Raw genomic sequence first — 18,455 nt, forward strand, 5'->3', positions numbered from 1 at the left:
TTCAATGCCTTTGTGATGCTAGCAAGACAAGTGTCAGCTCACGCCAAGGCCCCAAGGTCTCACTGAACATTGAGAGATGCATAGCTGGAAACCATTTTGGCTCACCTGTGGGTTAACATTGTTAAAACAGGTATTAGATTTATAAGAATGTGTTTAGTCTTAATTAAATGCTTGTAGGACACTGCATGTATTAATCTTTCTTATAATGTCTGTACTCCATGTTACAAGGTAATATTTGTTCTGTAACTATAAAATCTGTTCTCTGAAACTGTAAACCCCCACAGTCAGGACAGACGCATTACCAAGTGTGAAATACTAGGTTACTACAAAAGGTGTCATCTCCTCTCCAACAAAAGAAGGTCCATAGATGCCAGACAAGCCATTGTAAAACATCAGGGACAAAAGACTTTGTTGATTGCTTTCTTCCCCTCCCCCTCCTCCCTGCCCCTGAAGATGAAATGTGCACAAACACTCATCCCATCAGTTTCAGCTCTGGGAGAAGGGAAAAAAAAATCCCAGTCAAGAATAAATTGTTATCCCTATGCTGCTTGGATTTCAGGGAGAGGGCAAGACTTCCAAACATAAACAAGGGATCCCCAGATGTTTAGCCTGGGTTAGCCCTAAAGGACATAGAGAGCTTGCACATTAGCAGTTTCAATTACTTTTTGGAAGCTAAGACTGTAACTCATTGGTGCATGCATGTTTACCCGCTTTAACCTTGTAAATAACAATCATTTCTTTTTCTTAGTTAATAGATCTTTAACTAGTTTATTATAGGATTGGCTACAAGCATTGTCTTTGGTGGTGAGGTACAACTGACCTGGGGTAAGTGACTGGTGCTTTGGGACTGGGAGTATCCTGAATATTCTGGTGATTTTGGGGGTAAGGGGCCATCTATCACAAGGGCAAGTTTGCGTGGGTGGCCAAATAGATCAGAGTGCCCAAGGGGACTGTCTGTGACTCTATGTTAAGACTGTTATAGTGCTTGAGGAATTCACACATGATACTTAATTGGTGAAATCTAAGTATAGCACTCACAACCAGTTTGGGGTTTCTGCCCTGAGACTGGAACTCATCTTCCTGAGCCACTCCAAACAGCTTGACAGCTTTCACTCACAAAGGACCCACGAGAATCCCCTCAAAAAAACTAACTGGCCTGCCAGGAATTCTCCTTTTCCAACCCAGGATCATCAACACAAATCTTCAAAAATCAAGAGTTAGACCCCAAAAATCATGAGACTAGCACAAAAAACCCACAAGACTGAAAAACACTCAATTGCCTTGTTTGTTGCCTGTCTACTGATTTTTTTTTTTTACCATGAGGGGGAAGTCACTTGCCCTCAATTTGTGTGTCCTCACCTCAGGGTCAAAATCCAACCGTAACTACATACATACATGCACCCGCTTTCCCCTGCACTCCCATCTGCCTCCTGACCTCCACCTTTCCCTGCACCCCCCCAATCTGCCTCCTGGCCCCACCATTCCCTGCACCCCCATCTGTCTCCTGTCCCCCATGCCTTCCCCTGCAGCTCCCCAATCTACTGCCTGCACCCCACCTTCCTCTGCACCTCCACATTCCTCTGACTCCTTATACTTTCCTGTCCCATACCCTAATACAGTCCTTGTCCCCTGCAATTCCTCAGTCCCAGTTCATGTGCCTTCACATGGTGATAAAGGATACACATCTACACTGCAAAAAAATCCTCACAGCAGCATCTTAGGACCCGTGTCAACTGACTGAGGCTTGCATAATGGGCTAAAAATATCAGTGTAGACATTCAGGCTTAGGCTGGAGGTCAGGCTCTGAGAACACCATCCTTACCAGGTTTCAGAGCCCGGGCTCCATGTCTATACTGCAATTTTTAGCCCCATAACACAAGCCTGCAAAGGACAACTAGGCTGGTAAAAGCCAGGGTGAGACCTTGTGCTTGTGGGCTGGCTACTGGTTCAGGGCTCTGAATCAAAGCTACACAGCACAAAGGCATCCTTCATTACAGGACGGAACCCGTTACTGGCCTGGGTGATCCCCAAACATCACACCTCCCTTCCCAGGAGCCTTTGCTGAGAGGCCTAGAGTTCCCATAGTCCTTTTGGACTACAAATCCCAGCATGCCTTGGTCCTGGGCAGCACCAGAAACAGGCGGATGCTGGGCCTGAGTCCTGCCTTAAAGCCAGAGCTCCCTATCACACACTTGTGAACTGAGTGAGTTCAATGGATAAGTCACTAAGCCAACAAACATGAAATCCCATCATTCCATTTGCAGACTATAGCCACACTCACAACAGAGCCAGTGACAGGGAACCGTGTGGGTAGGGTTATCAACAGGCCATTGTAATGGACATTCCTTAGTTTAAAAATAAATGACTCTCCCATACTAAATCAGTACAAAACACCTTTTAACTTGTACATCAACCACGGGGTTGCAAGTTACCCATGATTCAAAATGTGCAATGCCACTCAAATTTGCCAGAGGGGCAGCTGGGCCAAATTTCTTCAGAGGGGTAGCCAGGCCAAATTTGAGTGGCATTGCAACCCCATGCGTTAGGTCACATCACCACTCAAATTTGATGGTAGGTGGCAGGATGGGGGACATGTGGAGAAATGGGGGCCTCTCTGCAGGGGCTGGGAGTCTATGTTCTGCTTGGCTGGGTTGGGGGCTGCTCTAATTAATTTTGTGCCAGGCCCTGTGTGATGCCTCAATGGTTGCCTGGCTGAGGCTTCAGGTTCCATTGGGAGTGGCTCAGCACTGAGCTCAGGATGCAGCGCTTGAGACTCTGAGCCAACAGTGTCGCTCTTAGAGATGGGTGAGGGGCCAGGCCAGGCAGAGGGGTCTGCTGGAGGGCATGCAGGGTCAGGGGTCCATGGGAAGTGGGATTCCCCTGAGCACAAGACCCTGCCCTCGCACCACACCTTCTCCCTGAGCCTCCGCCCTCGCTCCTCTCTTCCCCCTCCCCCTGTGAGTGGGAGAAGTACAGAAGGGCTCAGTCACTGGCCCCCTTTATTCTCCTCAAGAAGCAGCCAGGCTCCCCTGGCAGAGAGCATCAGGAGGGGAGTCACAGGTCATTTGCTTTCAGGACCAGCTGCCTTCTCCTTGGGATGGAGCAGGATCTTCCAGCCTCACAGGGGTTGGGGAACTGTGAGAAGCAGGTTTCCTCTCCCCGTTTTAAAATGACTCTGCCACTTTAACCTTTCCTGTGTTCACCAGGGCTGCAACAGTGACCAGGGAGCAGAGGGATTTGGGGGGGGGGCTGCCCTTTCTAATGAGGGGAACTCTTTCTCCCTCACACATGTAACACTTTCTCCTCACTCCAAGCCCTGATGTCTCTACAGCATTCTCTTGCTGTATAGTTTCTCCCAGTGCAACTCCTCCTGTTTGTTGCAGATGTCAGCCATTCCCAGCCATTCTGAGCGTTTCTGTTTCCCATTTTGGACACAGGAGGTTGTTTGGTCAGAGCAGTGATGTACATTACGATATTCCATGTGGAGGAAGCTGCCATAGGCAGAGTGCATCACTGCACCAAAGGCACATTATCTCACTGAGGCAGAGAGGGAGATGGATTTGACCAGTTATAGTGAGTCAGTGGCAGAGTTAAGGAGAATCCAGAGATTCCCCATGCCTGGTCTGGCGGGACTCCACTGCACATTGTGAGCCATCCTCTCTCACATATTCCACCCCCGTGGCGGACGAGAACTGAGTAATGCATGTGGCCATCCCGGGATCTCAAAAGCATGGCACTTGCCCTGCGGAGCCCAGTGTGGCCTGCAGTCTCTGTCATCACCTAGACATGCGGTGCATGGAAACAGGTCCCAGCCTGTGCTGCTCCCTGGATCAGAGCAGCCTGGCTATGGCACATGCTGGGATTTGTAGCTCAAGTTGAGGGCAGCTGGCCTCTGTTTCCATTCTGGCACGACAGAGGAGCGGGTGGACCAAATTTGAGTGGTGGTGTGACCCAGCAGTTGGAAGTGTATGTGCACAACCTCATGTCATGGTGTCCGCCATCCAGATCGCCATCCACAAGTGCCAGCGCCAGTTCTGGAACCAGTGCTGGAACTGTTTCAGCCTTGAAACCAAGAACAAGACCCCCTATGAGAGTATCATCTTCAGCAGAGGTAAGGGCCAGAAAGCCTTTCTCCTCCCAGTCTCTTGGGGCAGTGCTTCTCATGGTCATCCTCTCACTACAGCTAAATACAGCACTCAGGCACACTGTGGGTGGCTCTCACACATGCCCAGTCAGTGCAGTCCCTTCCAGGACTGACCAGGCCAGGGAGCCCCAGTGCAGTGATATGGCTGGGAGCTAGAGAGCCGGGTGGAACCACAGGCTCTGTCTGTATCCACCAGAATCCTCTTTATAGTCACTACAGACGAGCCCTGCCTCTTCACCACACAGCTCAGTTTCTCTGACCATCCTTTTCCTTTCCTAAATCCCACTTATGCCCAGTGCCTGCTATTCCATAGGATCTCAAGCTTCCTTCAAACTCCAGCCTGATTTCTGCATCCCTCACTCAGCCAAAACTCTCATTGGCCACAGTGAGGCTTGTCCCAGGAAGTACTTTGCTTCCCTCCAAAATGCAGCCAGCTCTGTGGGATGTAGCAACTGTTCGGCAGCAATGCTACACAACAATTTAGGACAGGATGTTAACAGGAACATTGTTATCCAATAGGAACTGCAGGGAGGGAGGTGGATTTAGGGGGGACCAAATGTAATTCTATACACTGGAAGTGGGTGAATACCCCAACTCATCATCTCCAGGCTCAGTTTCTGCAACTCTGTATCTAGGGATGGAGCCACCCACCTGGAGAAAGCTCCACTGGGTCCAGATGCAGCAGCCTGTCTGCCTTGTTATACACAGTGGGAACTTGAGATGGTCTGGACCTAAACAGAAAAAAATGAAGAGACTGTATAGATACAAATGTCAATGGGAAGAAATATACAACTGTGTAAAACCTGTCAACGGTGATCCTGGTAAAGTCTTTTATACTTTGTGCCAGCGTGGATTCACTACTGGGCATGGTGGCAAAACTGACACGAGGCAGCATGCAGCAATCAACTGGACATAATAAAAGCATACGGGCCAAAGGTGGGATAAATACTAGCAAATTCTTTGTCTCTTCAAACTCCATGACTGCCAAGGGGGTGGCTATGGAACTTATGAACATCTTCACCCGTGTCGGGGTGCCCCAGGAAATCTTGACAGATCAAGGGACAAACTTTATGTCCTAGATGATCAATGATTATGTCTGCGGTTACTCAAAATCAAGACCTTAAGAACATCTGAATACCACCCCCAAACAGAAGGCCTGGTAGAGTGCTTTAACCGAACCCTAAAAACAATGCTCTGAAGGTTCATCCTGACAGATGTCTGGCATTAGGACCAGCTGCTCTCGCCTCTCTTGTTCGCAGTCCAGGAAGTACCCCAGTCTTCCACTGGCTTCTCACCATTTGAGCTTTTATATGTGAGGCAAACCAGGGGGATTTTAGACCTTGTGCTAGAAATGTGGGAAGAGCAACCATCCCGAGCTAACAACTTGGTACAGTATGTTTTAAACCTGAGGGAGAGGCTTGAGGCCCTAGGCCCGTTTGCCAGGGAGAACCTCCTACATACCCAGGATACCCAAGAAGTGGCCTACACTAAACGGGCGTGTCTCCGGGAGTTTCAGCCCGGTGACCGGGTGCTGCTATTGTTGCCCAGTTCAGAATCAAAGCTCCTGGCCCGCTGCCAAGCACTGTATGAGGCGATCTGACGTGTAGGGCAGGTGAACTATGAAATCAAGCAACCAGATAAACGTAAGGTACAACAAATCTACCACATGAACCTGTTAAAACCATGGAAAGCCCAGGAAGGCTTACTAATAGCGCCTTACCCACCAGAGCCTGAACTGGGCCCATAGGCCATGAAGGCCTCAACTCCAGGGGTGATCAAGATTGGAAACAATCTTACCCCAGAGCAGAGAGGTCAGGTGCAAAAACTGATCACTGCCTTCTCTTCCGTTTTCTCAACCCGACCAGGGCAGACTCACCTGATAACTCATCATATTCAGATGGACCAGGTGTTAAGGTCAGAGAAAACCCCCAATCCCTCTCCCTGAAGCTTAGAGAGACCGTGAAAGAAGAACTCTGCTCGATGTTAGTGTTGGGGGGTGATCAAGGAGTCGTTTAGTGACTGGAAGAATCCCGTGGTACTGGTCCCTAAGCCCAATGAAAGCACCTGCTTTTGCATCAACTTCCATAGGTCAATGCAGTATTGAAGTTCGATGCCACGGGTTGATGAACTACTTGACCAGCTGGGAAAGGCAGAGTACATCACCACTTTAGACTTAACAAAGGGCTATTGGCAGATCCCTCTCACACTCGAGTCCATGGGAAAAAATGCTTTCTCCACCCCATGCAGGCTTTTTCAGTTCCAGACCAGGCCCTTCGTTTTGCATGGGGCTCCGGCCACAATTCAGTGGCTAATGGACCGAATTCTCCACCCCCATAGCAGGTATGCAGCTACGTACCTCGACAACGTGGTAATTTATAGTCGCGACTGGCAACACCATTTGAAACAGATGACTTTGAACCTCCAGTCCCTCCAGGAGGCCGGCCTGACAGCAAACCCTTGGGAAGAATGAGACCACCTACCTCGGGTACACATTGGAAAAGGGCTTGATCTGACTCTTCGTTAGCAAAGTTCAGGCCCTCCAGCTGTGCCCCATGCTGTCCTCAAAGAAGCATGTATGCTGATTCCTGGGACTAGCCAGGTATTACTGCCACTTTATCCCAGGATTCTCCTCCATTGTGGCCCCCCAGTCCAATCTCCTCAAGAACAAGAGTCCTAAAAGGATCCAGTGGACCAGAACCTGTGAAGAGGCGTTTCAAACTCTGAAGGCCCGGCTTTCTCATGCACCTATCTTGTACAGCCCTGACTTTGCCAAGGAGTTTTTGTTACAAAGAGACACCTCAGACGTGGGCTTAGGAGATGTTCTATTACAGGGAGTCAGGGGCGACGAACACCTCATCCTATATATTAGCAGGAAGCTATTCCCGCAAGAGGAGACCTATTCTGTAATTGAGAAAGAAGCCCTGGCAGTAAAATGGGCCATGGATTCACTCCCTTATTATCTTCTGGATGCGCACTTCACTCTCGTTACTGACCATGCCCCCGTCTGCTGGTTCCATGCCAAGAAGGACACACATCCCCAAGTCATGAGGTGGTACCTTTCCCTCCAGCCCTTCTCCTTCTGCATCCAGCACCAGGCCGGGAGAGCCCATCTAAATGCAGACTTCTTTTCATGGGATGGTGGAGAGCAGTTGGAGGGGGGGGGCAGGGGGTGATGAGGTGAGGGATGTGTGAAGGAGCAGATAGACTGCAGCTGGGCACAGCAGGGGTTAAGTAACACCTGTGGGTTCAGCTAGCCCTGCCCTGTTATTCCTGCAACCAATGCCAGGCCTGGAGTGGGGAGAAAAGAAGGGAGCCTGGCTCAGTAAAGGGCTGACTGGCGAAGAGGCAGGAGCCGTGTTTTCCTCAGAAATTGAAATTGGGGGGTGGGTGTTCAAATTTACAGGTCAGGGGTTCAGGGCCAATGAGGGGTGAGACCGTAAGGGTGAAGGCGGGCTGTATGGCACCATAGTAAAAACTGAAAAATGTTTCATGACCATTTTATTAGATTTAACTCATGTTTTAAAATCATCACACAAATTAAAGTCGGCTACTCAAGCCTCTGTGAAGCACCACACCTACATCCTTCTTGGTTTCTTGTTATAATTTTGCGCAACTCTGTTAATGAACTTCTTGAATGCAGTGTGTTCATCTTTGGTGGCTTCTCCTGTGTCTGGTACTTCCATTCCTTCAATTGATATGCTCATTAGTTCATTCACATGATCAGGCAGAAGACGACTTCTATCAGAACACAAAATTCTATTCAGTGATGAAAAAGAACACTCAACTGTAGCTGTTGTGACTGGGAGTAGCAAGAGATGAATTCCTACTTCTTTCATCCCAGGAAACAGAACAGAAAGACGGGGTCAAGCCACTAGTGGTGATAAAAAAGAAGTTGAAGTAAAATCTTCATTCATTCATCGTATGATATTCCACTCTGTATTCAAATTCTCTATTCTGTCCTGAGCACATGGCAGCCCCATTGCTGGTAGTGCCTCACTCCACTCAACTGTCAGTGTTTTATAGGACAGGGATCTGTAAAAGCTACGTAGAGGTTGAGTAGAATCTAGAAGTCGCTGTTGTAGATTTTTAAGAATCAAGTCTGTGTACTTTTTCAGTTGTCTTAACAAACACTTCTTGTCCTCTTCACTTAAGGATTCAATATAAATGCCTTCATTAGTCAACTTCTGGACTGAAGTCTTTGCTTCTTCCAGTAATTTTTCAATGGATGGCTCTCTGATTGATCCAAATGTAGCTTCTATTGCTGAACAAAGATTTACTACTGTTGTAGCAGATGCCTGGATGGCATTGTTTAATGACCCAAGTGGTTTCAACAGCAGACTTACAAGAGAGAGAATGGTCTTCTCTGAATGTAGTAGCAAAAGTAATCCACCAGCCTCACTACTTAGATCCATATCATCTTGGTAGATACTTTCCAAAGTCAGTAATAACAGCTGGAGTAATTTTAAGACAACAGCCAAGGATCACTCATGAGAAAGCCAGAGGGTTTTCCCAGATTGGACTAATTTGAACTTCAGTCCCAGTGTATTTTCTATATTTTCCAAGATAGTCAGTCTTTTTGGACTCTTGCTGAAAAACGAATATAATGAAGACATTGAATTTATAGCTTTTAAAATGTCTTTTGAAGAGTTTGCAGCTTGTACTAGCGCTAGTTGGAGTAGATGGCCTCTGCAGTGTGTATAGGAGAGATTAGGGTTACATTTTTCTCTGAGCAAAGCTTGTACTCCACCATATCTTCCAGAGCAGCTCCATCACATGCACAAGCAGCCATCTGTTTGGGGTCCAGCTGAAAAGCATTTAACTCTTCTAAGATGTGGGTTGTCACAGATGCAGCCAATGTGTCTTCTATAACTGGAGCATCTAGAAATGCATCTACTGGCCTACCACTGACATCAAGATAACGTACACAGTGACTTAATACTTGATACCCATTTGCATCAGTGCATTCATCAGCCATGTATGCAAATGTTTTGAATATGGTGAGAGAGTTCTTCACTTTTTCAACTGTTGAGTCTTTCTCTGTTGCACCACATGCTTCTAGCCAGTCAGCTGAGTTTCTTGCAGAAAGATAGTGAGCCTCTGCTGGTCTTGTTCGGAACCAGTGTTCAACTTCAGGATGAACAAGTGACAATGTACTTAACATTGGCCTCCAGTTTGTAGTATGTAGTATCTCTTGCTTAAATAGGAAGTATGATGCCACAGCCATGTTTGTTTGCATGAACTGTGTTGTGTCTCCAGCATTCTTAACAGCCTCATTAACACTCACCGGTGTTGTCCTTGGTCAGTGGAGACTAAGGCCTTGTCTACACTACAAGACTATTTCAAATCAACTTAGTTCGAATTTGTGGATTCGACCTTATGAAGTCGAATTTGTGTATCCATACTAAATACACTAATTCGAATTTCTGAGTCCACATTCACGGGGCCAGCGTCGACTTTGGAAGCGGTGCACTGTGGGAAGCTATCCCACAGTTCCCGCAGTCCCCGCTGCCCATTGGAATGCTGGGTAGAGCCCCCAATGCCTGCTGGGGGGAGAAATGTGTCGAGGGTGGTTTTGGGTAAGTGTCGTCATTGAACCGTCAATCACAACCTCCCTCCCTCCCTCCTTGAAAGCGCCTGCGGGCAATCTGTTCGTGCACTTTTCTGGTCAGTGACAGCGCGGACGCCACAGCACTGCAAGCACGGAGCCCGCTGCGATCATCGCCGTTTTCTCCTCCTCGCACTTTATCGTCCACCTCTTCCACAGTCAGCTGATGAGAAATTGGGCTACTTTTCAATGGTGCTGCAAGCACTGGGGGACCATAGGGGACGTTTTACAAACATCAACGTCAGGTGGCCGGGCAAGGTTCATGATGCGTGTGTTTTCAGGAACTGTGGGCTGCTCAGACGCCTGCAGGAAGGTAGTTTCTTCCCGGACCACGAAATAACTGTTGTGGATGTGCAGATGCCTATAGTCATCCTCGGGGACCCAGCCTGCCCGCTAATGCACTTGCTCATGAAGCCCTATACAGGCGCCTGGGACAGCGACAAGGAACTCTTCAAATACCAGCGAGCAGCGTGACCTGTGACTGTTCAGTTTCTTTACAGAGAAGCTGAACCTGCCCCTGTTTCTTTACCCAGTTACTGTTGACTCTCCTCTTCGGTTACATACCCCGTTCACCCCGTTACCCCCACTTCCAGCACACGTGTAAAAATAAAATACATGTCCCATTATTACTTAACAAAGGTTTCTTTATTCATGACTTTTCGTGAAAGGGTTGAAACTGGGACGCAGGCTGTGCTGGGTAGGGTGTGCGGTGATGTAAAGACCGCCTCTAAACTCAAGGAATGACAGGCTCCTGCTCCTAGAGCGGTCCGCAGTGCCGGAATGCTTCTTTCAACGGAGCCTGCCATCCCTCTTTATGGAATTCTGTGTGCGGGCGGATATGTGACCTTGTGGTGGAGGAGGATGGATACAGATTCCTCAGCTGCATGACTCAGCGGTCCAGGACAAGGACCGCTGTATAAGATCTGTAACCGCCCTCCCCCGCTGCAAAGTCACATCTCCCCCGCCCACACAGATCCTGGAAACCACCACCAAAAAACGACCAGGGTGCCTACTGACTGCACCGTGTGTGTAACCCGCTGCTGATCCTGCCCCCGTGTCTGTACCCTGGGAAAGGTGACTGTCCTATGCAATTAACCACCCCCTTCCCCACGCCCCCCATTCAAACACAGTCTTCTTTGAAAAAACATAACGGAAACAGTAATTAACAGCAAAGCATTTTTATTAATTAAGTAGACAGTTAGGGGATGGGACTGGGATTGGGACTACTGTGAGTCTGGAAGTGAAGGACTTCGGCAAATGTAGGGTATGAGAGCTTTTGGGTACTTGAGCACTGTGCTGTGGTGCAGTGACAGTATTCACGTCCCCGGCCGCCCCTCCTCCTGATTATTTTCGGTGAGGGGGGTATGGGACTTTGTGGTGGGGGAGTGCGGTTGCAGATACACTGCAGGGTGTCTCTGTCCTCCTGCGGTCCTGCAGAACATCCACAAGGCGCCTGAGCGTGTCCGTTTGCTCCCTCACTAGTCCAAGCATTGTTTCAGTCGCCTGCTTGTCTTCCTCACGCCACCTCTCCTCCCGTTCGCTGTGTGAGCGCTGGCACAGAGAGACGGTCTCCCTCCACTGGCTCTGCTGGTCCGCCTCTGCTAGGTAGCAGCCCATATGTTCCTCAAACATCTTGTCCCTTGTCTTTTTCTTTCGTCGCCTAATCTTTGCCAGCCTCTGCGAGGGGGATGCTGTGGCAGGTCTGGAGACAGTGGAAGCTGTGAGATGGGAAACAGGGAGTGAATTCCTTGCAAAGATACATTTTTGCGAACAATTAACTGAGTCTAGGCTGTCTCTGTGAATTCTGGGTTGAGACCCCTGTGCCTGCTGGGGCAGAAATCATTTTCGCGGTGGATTCTAGGTAAATGTCGCCAGTCATTCCTTCCTCCGGGAAAGCAACGGCAGACAATCATTTCAAGCCCGTTTTCCCAGATTTGCCCTGGCATACGCCATAGCGTGGCAACCATGGACACTGTTTTGCCTTTTGTGTATGTCACCGTATGTGTACTAGATGCCGTTGACAGAGGCGGGCCAGCAGCGCTACACAGCAGCATGCTTTTGCTTTTGCATGACAGCAGAGATGGTTACCAGCCATATTGTACCATCTACCATACCATAAATTGGTAATAAGATGGTAATAAGATGGGCATGGTTACCTGTCCTTTTGCACTGCACCATTTGCTGCTGTCATAAGTGCCCCTGGCCGAGCAGCCAGGGGCGCAAAAGCAAAAATTGGGAATGACTCCCTGAGTCAATTCCTCCTTTTTGGTATCTAAAAATAGAATCAGTCCTGCCTAGATTATGGGCAAGTGTACTAGAGAACCACTGTATCATAGAACCAGAGAGCACAGCTGCTCTGTGTCTGATCCTGCATAAATTATGAGCTGTATGCTATTCACAGGGGGTGCTCCTGCAACAACACCACCTGTTCATTCCGTTCTTACCCCAGCCTTCCTGGGCTACCATACCATTGTCCCCCCACTTGTGTGATGAAGTAATAAAGAATGCAGGAATAAGACACAGTGACTTGTTTGTGAGAAATGAGTGGAAGGAAGCCTCCAGCTGCAATGATAGTCCAGGCAGGACATTAAGGAGTGTGGATGAAGGAGCCCATCATCCCTCTGCTAGTCCAGGGGCAATTGAATCTTTTATTTACAATGAAGGGTGGGGGCTGATGGAGCTCAGCCCCCTGTTGCAATGATGAGGACGGTTACCAGCCATATTGTACCATCAGCCATCAAAAATTAGGGACAGGCGCCCTTGACTGACCTTACTGATACTAGTCGGCATGGTTACCAGCCCTTTTGCACTGCCCCATGTGCCAATAGGCTGATGATGAGGATGGATTGCCATCTTTTTGTACCATCAGCCATCCATAGCGTGGGGGGAGCAAGGATGTTGGTGTTGAGTGCTGCACCATCGCGTCTATCTGCAGCATTCAGTAAAGATAGGGTGACATGTAAAAGAGTCAACAGAGGATTGTTTTCACTTCTGGTGGTGGGTGGGGTGTGTGCGCAAATTGCTGAACTATGCCCTGACCCACCGCAGACACTGTGTTTGACCCTAGAAGCATTTGGAGCTCATCCAAGAATGCAAATACTTTTCGGAGACAGCAGGAACTGTGGGATACCTTGCGTCCTCATTCCCCCCTCCCTCCATGAGCGTCCATTATATTCTTTGGCTTTCCGTTACGCTCGTCACGCAGCTGCGTGCTGAGTCTGTGCTATGCCGTCTGTCCGTAGATTTCTTAAAAATACTTTGGACCAGGCGTAAAATTACAGTAATTACCCTAATTAGATGCAGGAGTCTCCGAGCGAGATCACCCTGAGGAGGGTCACTGAAGGAGATAGAGAGCGCATGCTGCGTGAAAGCTAGCACGAACCAGGGCCCGATGCAGCCGTGCTCGGGGAGGCAGTGCTCCCTGAGTTCCTCATGAAAGCCTTGCGCGGAAAACTGTGCTACCACGGAGCACCCAATAAGGCAGTTCTCCCCAGGAACCTCCTGCTGATGCTTTTCGATTAACGCAAGGAGAGCTTCGTGGAGATCTCCCAGGATGATTTCTGTTCTATCCCCATATCTAGAGAGACCTCCTTTTCACACAGTTAAGATTCCTGTTATATTAAGAATAAAAGTTAACATGGTTACAGCACTTACCGACTGCTCCTTCCCCTGATTCAGGGTCCGGGTTAATGGCCGGGGAGGGTTGTTGGGGGATCTCCGTGACGGTGATGAATAGATCCTGGCTGTCGGGGAAACCAGCGTTGTAAGCGCTCTCGCCTGCCTCGTCCTCCACAAACCCTTCCTCATCTTCCCCGTCCGCGAACATCACCGAGGAACTGGCCGTCGACACTGTCCCATCGTCAGAGTCCACGGTCACTGGTGGGGCAGTGGTGGCAGGCTCCGTAGCGTCCGTTTGCCGCTTTGATTTTTTGGTAGCCTTGTCTGGGGTCCTTGATTTTCACGCGGCGCTGCGTTGCATCCCGCCTGTATCCTCTGTCTCTCATGGCTTTGGAGACCTTCTCGTAGGTCTTCGCATTCCCTGTTTTGGAGCGCAGCTCCGAAAGCACAGACTCCTCGCCCCATACACCGATCAGATCGAAGAGTTCCCAGTCAGTCTATGCTGGGTCCCTCTTTCTATTCACAGATAACATGAACTCCTCTGTTGGAGAGCTCTGCATCGTTGCAGGTGCTGCGGAGCTCACCCCGATGTCCAGCCAGGACGTCAGATTCAAAGTGCCCAGACAGGAAAATGAAATCAAATTTTCCCGGGTCATTTCCTGTGTGGCTGGTCAGAGAATCCAAGCTCGGACTGCTGTCCAGAGCATCAACAGAGTGGTGCACTGTGGGATAGCTCCCGGAGCTACTAAGTTCGATTTGCATCCACACCTAGCCTAATTCGAGCTAGCCATGTCGAATTTAGCGTTACTCCACCTGCTGGGGTGGAGTACCAAATTCGAACTAAAGAGCCCTCTAGTTCGACTTAAATGGCTTCCTGGTGTGGACGGTTGAGCGGTTAGTTCAAATTAACGCTGCTAAATTCGAATTAAAGTCCTAGTGTAGACCAGGCCTCAGAGTTCAGACGTGCTTTCCTATGAGTTCACCTCCCAGGTGGGGGCATGAAGGACCTTGCTCGTTCCTCCCGCTGTTCACTGTTTGCTCTGGTCACTGTTGTTCGTTGTGCCACCATTCACTCCATCGCTCTGTTGCCAATGGCCCTGTGCCATCACCTGCCACTGTGACCTCTGCGAGTTGGTCTTTTGAGGTTCCACCCAGCTCTCAATGATTTCAGCTGAGCTCTCTGTGGGGGGAACCTTGCTGCTAGTGCAGACTGGGCCATCTCTTCCACAGAAACACTGTCCCACAGCAGGTCTAAGCACTTAGACCTGATTATCAGTGATTTCAGCTGTAGTGGTTGTAACGGTGGACCCCATAAGGCTTTATAAAAATATGCTTATAAATATATATATAACATAACTAGAATATGTTTTATGCTACAAAGGCCATGTAACAAATCTTAGTAAAGGTTATGATCTACTAAATCTATTCATCCTATTTGTATGCATGTATCATTTTTGTATTCAAAGTTAATAATATTGGCTGTGTACTGGCTTAATTTTTAAGTAGCCTTTGTAAAGCATTTGGTCAGCTTCTTAAGAAAGAAAAAGACGGTTACTCACCGTAGTAACTGTTGTTCTTCGAGATGTGTTGCTCCTATCCATTCCAGTTAGGTGTGCGCGCCGCGCGTGCACGGCTCTCCGGAACATTTTTACCCTAGCAACTCCGGCGGGCCGGCTGGGCGCCCCCTGGAGTGGCGCCGCTATGGCGCCTGTTATATACCCCAGCCGGCCCGTCCGCTCCTCAGTTCCTTCTTGCCGGCTACTCCGACAGTGGGGAAGGAGGGCGGGTCTGGAATGGATAGGAGCAACACATCTCGAAAAACAACAGTTACTACGGTGAGTAACCGTCTTTTCTTCTTCGAGTGATTGCTCCTATGCATTCCAGTTAGGTGATTCCCAAGCCTTACCTAGGCGGTGGGGTCGGAGTGAGACGTGGCAGAGTGTAAGACTGCGGAGCCGAAGGCTGCATCGTCTCTGGATTGCTGCACCAACGCGTAGTGGGAAGCGAAGGTGTGGACAGAAGACCAGGTGGCCGCTCTACAGATGTCCTGGATGGGGACATGGGCCAGGAAGGCGGCCGACGAGGCGTGCGCTCTCGTCGAGTGAGCGGTGAGGCGGCATGGTGGCACGCGAGCAAGCTCGTAGCACGTCCGAATACATGACGTAACCCAGGAGGAAATCCGCTGCGAGGAGACCGGCTCGCCCTTCATGCGGTCGGCGACTGCTATAAACAGCTGGGTCGAACGCCGGAAGGGCTTCGTCCGCTCGATGTAAAAGGCAAGGGCCCTGCGGACGTCTAGGGTGTGAAGCTGTTGCTCCCGAGGGGAGGCGTGCAGCTTCGGGAAGAAGACCGGGAGGAAGATCTCCTGGTTGAGGTGGAAGGCCGACACCACCTTAGGGAGGAAGGCCGGGTGTGGTCGAAGCTGCACCTTGTCTCTGTGGAAGACAGTGTATGGTGGACCAACCGTTAGAGCACGGAGCTCAGAGACTTGTCTTGCAGATGTAATAGCGACGAGGAAGGCTGTCTTCCAGGAGAGGTAGAGCAGAGAGCACGTGGCCATAGGCTTGAAGGGCGGTCCCATAAGCTTGGCCAGAACAAGGTTCAAATCCCAGGTCGGGGCAGGACGCCGCACCGGCGGGTACAAGTGGTCCAGGCCTTTAAGGAAGCGGGAAACCATCTGGTTGGAGAAGATGGACCGACCTCCCATGGATGGACGAAAGGCGGACACTGCTGCCAGGTGCACCTTCAAGGAGGAGACCGCAAGACCTTGCTCCTTAAGGTACCAGAGGTAGTCCAGGATGGTAGGGATAGGGACTACGAAGGGATTGAGGCCTCGTTGATCACACCAGAGCGCGAAACGCTTCCATTTCGCAAGGTAGGTGGAGCGAGTGGAAGGCTTTCTGCTCTCTAGCAGGACTTGCTGTACTGCCGCCGAACAGTCCCTCTCTGCGTGGGTCAACCACGCAGGAACCAAGCTGTAAGATGGAGGGACTATAGGTTCGGATGTCGGAGTCTGCCGAAGTCCTGCGTGATGAGGTCCGGCCACAATGGAAGGGGGATGGGATCCCGAACGGAGAGCTCGAGCAGCAGGGTGTACCAATGCTGCCTCGGCCAGGCCGGAGCTACGAGTATGACGTGGGCTCTGTCCCTCCGAAGCTTCAGTAGCACGCAGTGCACGAGCGGGAACGGAGGGAAGGCGTAGATGAGGTGATCCGTCCAGGAGTAAAGGAAGGCATCTGACAGGGAGCCTGGCGAGCGACCCTGGTACGAGCAAAACAGGTGGCACTTCCTGTTCTCCTTGGAGGCGAATAGGTCTATCTGGGGAAACCCCCACCTCCCCAGAAGATTGTGTGTACGACATCTGGATGGAGGGACCACTCGTGGGAGAGGAAAGACCTGCTGAGATGGTTGGCCAGCGTGTTCTGCACTCCCGGAAGAAAGGACGCTTCCAGGTGAATTGAGTGGGTCATGCAGAAGTCCCACAGGAGCATCGCTTCCTTGCAGAGTGGGGAGGAACGGGCTCCGCCCTGCTTGTTCACATAAAACATCGCGGTCGTGTTGTCCGTGAGCACCGCTACGCATTGGCCTTGCAGACGGGCGTGGAAGGCGTGACACGCCAAGCGAATTGCCCGCAGCTCCATGACGTTGATGTGGAGGGAGAGCTCCTGGGGCGACCAGAGGCCCTGGGTGTGAAGGTCGCCCAGGTGGGCCCCCCATCCCAGCGCCGAGTCATCCGTTGTCAGAGTCAGGGACGGACGAGGAGGGCGGAACGGGACTCCTGCACACATGACCTCTGGGTCCAGCCACCAGCGGAGCGAGGCGAGGGTGGGCTTTGTGACCGTGACTACCGTGTCTATGGAGTCGCGGTGCGGGCGGTACACCGACGCCAGCCAGGATTGAAACGGACGAAGACGCAGTCTCGCGTAGGCAGTGACAAACGTGCATGATGCCATGTGGCCGAGAAGGCGTAGGCAGGACCGAACCGTCGTAGTGGGAAAGGCGTGCAGGTCGCGGATGATGGAGACCATCGTTTGGTGTCGAGCGCGAGGGAGGCAGGCTCTTGCCACCGTGGAATCGAGGACCGCTCCGATAAATTCCACTCTCTGCGATGGAGTCAGTGAGGACTTCTCGGCATTGACGAGAAGGCCCAGCGCCTGAAACAAGGAGAGTATCTCGGCAATTTGGTCTGTTACCAATCGTTGGGATGGCCCGCGAACCGGCCAGTCGTCGAGGTAGGGGTAGACGTGAACTCGACGACGGCGGAGGTCTGCAGCCACCACCGCCATGCACTTGGTGAATACCCTCGGCACGGTGGATAAGCCGAAGGGTAGTACCGCAAACTGGTAGTGTGCGCTGTTGACCATGAAACGTAAATAGCGTCGATGGGGAGGGTAGATCGCGATGTGGAAGTACGCGTCCTTCATGTCAAGGGCGGCAAACCAGTCTCCCGGATCCAGGGAGGGAATGATGGTCCCCAAGGTTACCATACGAAATTTGAGCTTGACCATGTACTTGTTGAGCTCCCGGAGGTCCAGTATGGGTCTGAGGCCTCCCTTCGCCTTGGGGATGAGGAAATAACGGGAATAGAATCCCCTGCCCCGCCTGTCGTGCGGCACCTCCTCTATGGCACCCATCCTCAACAGCATCTCGACCTCTTGCAAGAGGCATTGCTCGTGAGAGGGGTCCCTGAAGAGGGATGGGGAAGGTGGGTGGGAAGGAGGGGGTGAAATAAACTGAAGGCGGTAACCATACTGGATAGTATGGAGTACCCAGCTGTCCGATGTTATTCGGGACCATGCTGGGAGGAAGCGGGAAAGGCGGTTGCAAAACAAAGGGGTTGGATCCTGGAAAGAGGCTGGTGGGCCGTCCTCGGGCGTCCCATCAAAACTGTTGCTTAGGCCCTTGCGGGGCCTTGGACGACGCCTGGGCCTGGTTACGCCTGCTGCCTGAAGGTCTACGGCGGTTGAGGCCGTTGCGCCGACTATTATAGGGCCTTGACCTGGCCTGGGTAAAAGGCCGGAAGGACTGCTGTTGGCGGAAGGAGCGCCTCTGGGTAGCTGGTGTGTGCATACCCAGAGTGCGGATAGC

At 50.8% G+C, this 18,455-nt stretch overlaps 1 protein-coding gene across 1 annotated transcript in view; it reads right to left on the reverse strand.

The window, feature by feature from the left end:
• The window catches only part of NME9 (NME/NM23 family member 9), a 55,307-nt gene that overhangs the window by 24,617 nt on the left and 12,235 nt on the right, over positions 1-18,455 (reverse strand). The window contains exon 2 of the mRNA XM_045030081.1: positions 4,796-4,875. The gene's annotated coding sequence lies outside the window, so the exon portion shown is untranslated. The remainder of the gene's footprint in view (positions 1-4,795; positions 4,876-18,455) is intronic.

The sequence above is a fragment of the Mauremys mutica genome, chromosome 9 (genome assembly GCF_020497125.1).
Source record: "Mauremys mutica isolate MM-2020 ecotype Southern chromosome 9, ASM2049712v1, whole genome shotgun sequence".
Taxonomy (NCBI): Eukaryota; Metazoa; Chordata; order Testudines; family Geoemydidae; genus Mauremys; species Mauremys mutica.